The following is a 7,525-nucleotide window of genomic DNA, read 5'->3' as shown; positions in this document are numbered from 1 at the left end:
GCTGGTGATGTGATGATGTTGGCTGCTGGTGATGTGATGATGTTGGCTGCTGGTGATGATGCTGCTGCTGCTACTGCTCACTACTGCCCCCACCCACCCACCCACTTCCCCCCCCCCCCACTTCCACCCCCCCCCCCACCACCCCCTCCCCCAACTCCCCCCCCCCCCCCCCACCCCCCCCCACCCCCCCCCACTCCCCCCCCCACCACTCACCCCACCCCCCCACTTCCACCCCCCCCACCACCACCCCCCCCCCAACCACCCCCCACCCACCCACTTCCCCCCCCCAACCCCCACCCCCCCCACTTCCACCCCCCCACAACCCACCCCCCCCACTCCCCCCCCCACTTCCACCCCCCCCCACTCCCCCCACCCCCCCCACCCAACCCCCCCCCCACAACCCCCCCCCACTCCCCCCCCCACCCCCCCAACCCCCACCCCCCCCCAACTCCCCCCCCCCACAACCCCCCCCCCCACAACCCCCCCCCCCCACAACCCCCCCCCCCAACCCCCCCCCCCCACCACCCCCCCCCCACCCCCCCCCACCCCCACCCCCCCCAACCCCCCCCCCCACTTCCCCCCCCCCACCACACCCACCCCCCCCAACCCCCCCCCCACCCCCCCCCCCACACCCCCCCCCCCACCCCCCCCCACAACCACCCCCCCCACACCCCCCCCCCACTCCACCCCCCCCCCACTCCCCCCCCCACTCCACCCCCAACCCCCACCCCCCCCAACCCCCACACACAACCCCCCCCCCCCCCACTACCCCCCCCCCCACTCCCCCCCCCCCACCCCCCCCCCACACCCCCACCCCCCACTTCCACCCCCCCCCACTTCCCCCCCCCACTCCACCCCCAACCCACTTCCACCCCCCCCACTTCCCCCCCCCACCACTTCCACCCCCCCCCCCCACTTCCCCCCCCCACTCCCCCACCCCCCACTTCCCCCCCACTTCCCCCCCCACCACTTCCACCCCCCCCCACTTCCCCCCCCCACCCCCCCCACTCCCCCCCCCCCACTTCCCCCCCCCCCACTTCCACCCCCCCACTTCCACCCCCCCCACTTCCACCCCCCCCCACTTCCCCCCCCCACTTCCACCCCCAACCCACCCCCCCCAACCCCCTCACACTTCCCCCCCCCCCCACTTCCCCCCCCCCCACTTCCCCCCCCCCACCCCCCCCACTCCCCCACCCCCCCACTTCCACCCCCCCCACTTCCCCCCCCCACTTCCACCCCCAACCCACTTCCACCCCCCCCCACTTCCCCCCCCACCACTTCCACCCCCCCCCCCACTTCCCCCCCCCCACTCCCCCACCCCCCACTTCCCCCCCCACTTCCCCCCCACCACTTCCACCCCCCCCACTTCCCCCCCCACCCCCCCCCACTCCCCCACCCCCCACTTCCCCCCCCCCACTTCCACCCCCCCCACTTCCACCCCCCCCACTTCCACCCCCCCCCACTTCCCCCCCCCACTTCCACCCCAACCCACCCCCCCCAACCCCCTCACACTTCCCCCCCCCCCCCCACTCCACCCCCCACCCCCACCCCCCACCCCCCACCCCCCCCTCCCCTTCTCTCTACAGCCCCTACGATTGGCAGAAGGCGGCGGAGGAGGGAGCCAACGCTGCCGAAGCCAATCGCATCATGAGCGGCGGCGGTGGCGGTGGCGGCGGTGGTGGTGGGGGTCACGGGGGTCACGGGGGTCACGGGGGGCCCTTCTCCGTGCTGCCCCCCGGTGGGGGGGGGCAGGGAGGCCCCGGAGGTGCGGCCGGGGGCTTTCCGCACCACCTCATGACGTCAGGTAGGCGGGGCCACGTCATAGCCACGCCCATCGACCACGTGTGCCAATCATAGCCACGCCCATCGACCACGTGTGCCAATCATAGCCACGCCCATCGACCACGTGTGTCAGTCATAGCCACGCCCATCGACCACGTGTGCCAATCATAGCCACGCCCCTCGACCACGTGTGCCAGTCATAGCCACGCCCCTCGACCACGTGTGCCAGTCATAGCCACGCCCCTCGACCACGTGTGCCAGTCATAGCCACGCCCCTCGACCACGTGTGCCAGTCATAGCCACGCCCATCGACCACGTGTGCCAGTCATAGCCACGCCCCTCGACCACGTGTGCCAGTCATAGCCACGCCCCTCGACCACGTGTGCCAGTCATAGCCACGCCCCTCGACCACGTGTGTCAATCATAGCCACGCCCATCGACCACGTGTGCCAATCATAGCCACGCCCCTCGACCACGTGTGCCAGTCATAGCCACGCCCCTCGACCACGTGTGCCAGTCATAGCCACGCCCCTCGACCACGTGTGCCAGTCATAGCCACGCCCCTCGACCACGTGTGCCAGTCATAGCCACGCCCCTCGACCACGTGTGCCAGTCATAGCCACGCCCCTCGACCACGTGTGCCAGTCATAGCCACGCCCATCGACCACGTGTGCCAATCATAGCCACGCCCCTCGACCACGTGTGCCAGTCATAGCCACGCCCCTCGACCACGTGTGTCAATCATAGCCACGCCCATCGACTACGCGTGTCAGTCATAGCCACGCCCATCGACCACGTGTGTCAATCATAGCCACGCCCATCGACCACGTGTGCCAATCATAGCCACGCCCATCGACTACGTGTGCCAATCATAGCCACGCCCCTCGACCACGTGTGCCAATCATAGCCACGCCCCTCGACCACGTGTGCCAGTCATAGCCACGCCCATCGACCACGTGTGCCAATCATAGCCACGCCCCTCGACCACGTGTGCCAATCATAGCCACGCCCATCGACCACGTGTGTCAATCATAGCCACGTCCATCGACCACGTGTGCCAGTCATAGCCACGCCCCTCGACCACGTGTGCCAATCATAGCCACGCCCCTCGACCACGTGTGCCAATCATAGCCACGCCCATCGACCACGTGTGTCAATCATAGCCACGTCCATCGACCACGTGTGCCAGTCATAGCCACGCCCCTCGACCACGTGTGCCAATCATAGCCACGCCCCTCGACCACGTGTGCCAATCATAGCCACGCCCATCGACCACGTGTGCCAATCATAGCCACGTCCATCGACCACGTGTGCCAATCATAGCTACGCCCCTCGACCATGTGTGCCAATCATAGCCACGCCCATCGACCACGTGTGCCAATCATAGCCACGCCCCTCGACCACGTGTGCCAGTCATAGCCACGCCCCTCGACCACGTGTGCCAGTCATAACCACGCCCCTCGACCACGTGTGCCAGTCATAGCCACGCCCCTCGACCACGTGTGCCAGTCATAGCCACGCCCCTCGACCACGTGTGCCAGTCATAGCCACGCCCCTCGACCACGTGTGCCAGTCATAGCCACGCCCCTCGACCACGTGTGTCAATCATAGCCACGCCCCTCGACCACGTGTGCCAGTCATAGCCACGCCCCTCGACCACGTGTGCCAGTCATAGCCACGCCCCTCGACCACGTGTGCCAATCATAGCCACGCCCCTCGACCACGTGTGTCAATCATAGCCACGCCCATCGACTACGTGTGTCAGTCATAGCCACGCCCATCGACCACGTGTGTCAATCATAGCCACGCCCATCGACCACGTGTGCCAACCATAGCCACGCCCATCGACTACGTGTGCCAATCATAGCCACGCCCCTCGACCACGTGTGCCAATCATAGCCACGCCCCTCGACCACGTGTGCCAGTCATAGCCACGCCCCTCGACCACGTGTGCCAGTCATAGCCACGCCCATCGACCACGTGTGCCAATCATAGCCACGCCCCTCGACCACGTTTGCCAATCATAGCCACGCCCATCGACCACGTGTGTCAATCATAGCCACGTCCATCGACCACGTGTGCCAGTCATAGCCACGCCCCTCGACCACGTGTGCCAATCATAGCCACGCCCCTCGACCACGTGTGCCAATCATAGCCACGCCCATCGACCACGTGTGTCAATCATAGCCACGTCCATCGACCACGTGTGCCAGTCATAGCCACGCCCCTCGACCACGTGTGCCAATCATAGCCACGCCCCTCGACCACGTGTGCCAATCATAGCCACGCCCATCGACCACGTGTGCCAATCATAGCCACGCCCATCGACCACGTGTGTCAATCATAGCCACGTCCATCGACCACGTGTGCCAGTCATAGCCACGCCCCTCGACCACGTGTGCCAATCATAGCCACGCCCCTCGACCACGTGTGCCAATCATAGCCACGCCCATCGACCACGTGTGCCAATCATAGCCACGTCCATCGACCACGTGTGCCAATCATAGCCACGCCCCTCGACCACGTGTGCCAATCATAGCCACGCCCATCGACCACGTGTGCCAATCATAGCCACGCCCCTCGACCACGTGTGCCAGTCATAGCCACGCCCCTCGACCACGTGTGCCAGTCATAGCCACGCCCCTCGACCACGTGTGCCAGTCATAGCCACGCCCCTCGACCACGTGTGCCAGTCATAGCCACGCCCCTCGACCACGTGTGCCAGTCATAGCCACGCCCCTCGACCACGTGTGCCAGTCATAGCCACGCCCCTCGACCACGTGTGCCAGTCATAGCCACGCCCCTCGACCACGTGTGCCAGTCATAGCCACGCCCCTCGACCACGTGTGCCAGTCATAGCCCATGTCCAGCTGTCCTAACACAACCCCTACCCCCTAACCCCTAACCCCTACCCCTTAACCCCTAACCCTCTACCCCCTAACCCCTACCCCTACCCCCTAACCCCTACCCCCTAACCCCTACCCCCTACCCCCTAACCCTTACCCCCTAACCCCTGACCCCTCCCCCACCCCCTGCCTCTCTGTTCCCACTTCTAGGGGGCCCTATGATGGGAATTCCCGGAGCGATGGGCGGTGGTGGCGGTGGCGGTGGCGGCGGTGGTGGCGGTGGTGGCGGTGGTGGGGGGGGGGTCCCCGGGGGAGGAGGAGGAGGGGGTGGGGGTGGGGGCCCCCCCCAGGGACCCCCCGTCCAGGTGTCACCCCCCTCGGCAGTGGCCCCCTCCTCAGAGACCCCCAATGAGTTTAGCATCTTCAACAGCCTCTGGTTCTCTCTGGGCGCCTTCATGCAGCAGGGCTGCGATATATCCCCCAGGTGTGTGTCGGGCTCAGGTGTGAGCGTGCACAGGTGTGTGTGTACAGGTGTGTGTGTACAGGTGTGTGTGCACAGGTGTGGGTGTACAGGTGTGTGTGTGTGTACAGGTGTGTGTGTACAGGTGTGTGTGTACAGGTGTGAGCATGCACAGGTGTGGGTGGGTGTACAGGTGTGTGTGTGTGTACAGGTGTGTGTGTGCACAGGTGTGTGTGTACAGGTGTGTGTGCACAGGTGTGTGTCGGGCTCAGGTGTGAGCGTGCACAGGTGTGTGTGTACAGGTGTGGGTGGGTGTACAGGTGTGTGTGTACAGGTGTGTGTGCACAGGTGTGAGCGTGCACAGGTGTGAGTGTGTGTGCAGGTGTGTGTGTACAGGTGTGTGTGCACAGGTGTGAGCGTGCACAGGTGTGGGTGGGTGTACAGGTGTGTGTGTACAGGTGTGTGTGTACAGGTGTGTGTGTACAGGTGTGAGCGTGCACAGGTGTGTGGGTGCACAGGTGTGTGTGGGTGTACAGGTGTGTGTGTACAGGTGTGCGTGTGCACAGGTGTGTGTGTGTGTACGTGGGTGTGTGTGTGTGTGTGCACAGGTGTGTGTGTGTGTGTGTACGTGGGTGTGTGTGTGTGTGCACAGGTGTGTGTGTACGTGGGTGTGTGTGTGCACAGGTGTGTGTGTGTGTGTGTACGTGGGTGTGTGTGTGTGTGTCCGTGTGTGTGCACAGGTGTGTGTGTACGTGGGTGTGTGTGTGCACAGGTGTGTGTGTGTGTGTACGTGGGTGTGTGTGTGTGTGTGCACAGGTGTGTGTGTGTGTGTACGTGGGTGTGTGTGTGTCCGTGTGTGTATAGGCGTGTGCGTGTGTGTAGGTGCGAGTGTGTACACGTGAACGTGTCTGCACAACTTCACCATCATCATTATCAATCACTGACCACCGCCACCACCACCACCACCCCCACTATCCCCACCACCACCGCCACCACCGCCACCACCACCACCACCACCCTCACCACCACCCCCACTACCCCCACCACCACCCTCACCACCACCCCCACCACCACCACCACCGCCACCACCACTACCGCCACCACCGCCACCACCACCACCACCCTCACCACCACCCCCACTACCCCCACCACCGCCACCACCGCCACCACCACCACCACCACCCTCACCACCACCCCCACTACCCCCACTACCCCCACCACCACCACCACCCCCACTACCCCCACCACCACCCTCACCACCACCCCCACTACCCCCACCACCACCACCACCGCCACCACCATCACCACCACCATCACCACCACCACCACCTCGCCCGGAGCTCGTACGGACCCCCCCCCCCCGCACGCGAGCGTCTCCTCAACGGCAATAGTCGCCATGGCCACAGTCGCCGTGGCCGCAGTCGCCGTGGCCACAGTCGCCATGGCCACAGTCGCCATGGCCACAGTCGCCATGGCCACAGTCGCCGTGGCCGCAGTCGCCGTGGCCACAGTCGCCATGGCCACGGTCGCCGTGGCAACAGTCACCGTGGCCACAGTCGCCGTGGCCACGGTCACCGTGGCCACGGTTGCCGTGGCCGCGGTCGCCGTGGCCACAGTCGCCGTGGCAACAGTCACCGTGGCCACAGTCGCCGTGGCCACAGTCACCGTGGCCACAGTCGCCGTGGCTACAGTCGCCTTGGCCACAATCACCGTGGCCATGGTTGCCGTGGCCACAGTCACCGTGGCCACAGTCATCGTGGCCACAGTCGCCGTGGCAACTGTCGCCATAGCCACCATAGCCACCGTGGCGTCTGAGAGACGGTTGTCGTGGAGGAGTGGGCCCCCCCCCCCCCCCACCACTCACCCCGAGTGGAGAGGGGGCTCTCCCCCCTACCTGTGTTTATATCGCATCGTTTGCTGCATGGAAAAAGGCCGCCGCAGCTGCTGCTGCTGCTGCTGCTGCTGCAGGTGTCATCGTCGTGGTGGTCGGTCGGTCGATGGATTGCCGATCGGTGGATTGCCGATCGATGGATTTCCGGTCGATGGATTTTCGGTCGATGGATTTCCGGTCGGTGGATTTCCGGTCGGTGGATTTCCGGTCGATGGATTTCCGGTCGATGGATTTCCGGTCGATGGATTTCCGGTCGATGGATTTCCGATCGATGGATTTCCGGTCGATGGATTTCCGGTCGATGGATTTCCGGTCGATGGATTTCCGGTCGATGGATTTCCGATCAATGGATTTCCGGTCGATAGATTTCCGGTCGATGGATTTCCGGTCGATGGATTCCGGTCGATAGATTCCGGTCGATAGATTCCGGTCTCGCTCTCCGCCGTAATTTTTGTCGAGGGAAGGTAGAAAGTGAGAAAGAAAGGAGAAACGGTTTTGGATTTGTTTGTTTTAAATTTTAGTTGTTGTGTTTGGCTGTCGTGGTGG

General features: G+C 65.2%; 1 long non-coding RNA gene across 1 annotated transcript; it reads left to right on the top strand.

Annotated features, from left to right (window-relative positions):
* The first annotated feature begins 5,109 nt into the window (after nucleotides 1–5,109).
* Nucleotides 5,110–5,395, top strand: LOC144953297 (uncharacterized). The gene is made up of 3 exons (XR_013640793.1): nucleotides 5,110–5,151; nucleotides 5,316–5,345; nucleotides 5,377–5,395. It is a non-coding gene; the product is annotated as an uncharacterized LOC144953297 (long non-coding RNA).
* Nucleotides 5,396–7,525: the final 2,130 nt, after the last annotated feature.

This window comes from Lampetra fluviatilis, chromosome 73 (genome assembly GCF_964198595.1).
Source record: "Lampetra fluviatilis chromosome 73, kcLamFluv1.1, whole genome shotgun sequence".
In the NCBI taxonomy this organism is placed as follows: Eukaryota; Metazoa; Chordata; class Hyperoartia; order Petromyzontiformes; family Petromyzontidae; genus Lampetra; species Lampetra fluviatilis.
This window is presented reverse-complemented; position numbering and strand designations above follow the sequence as displayed.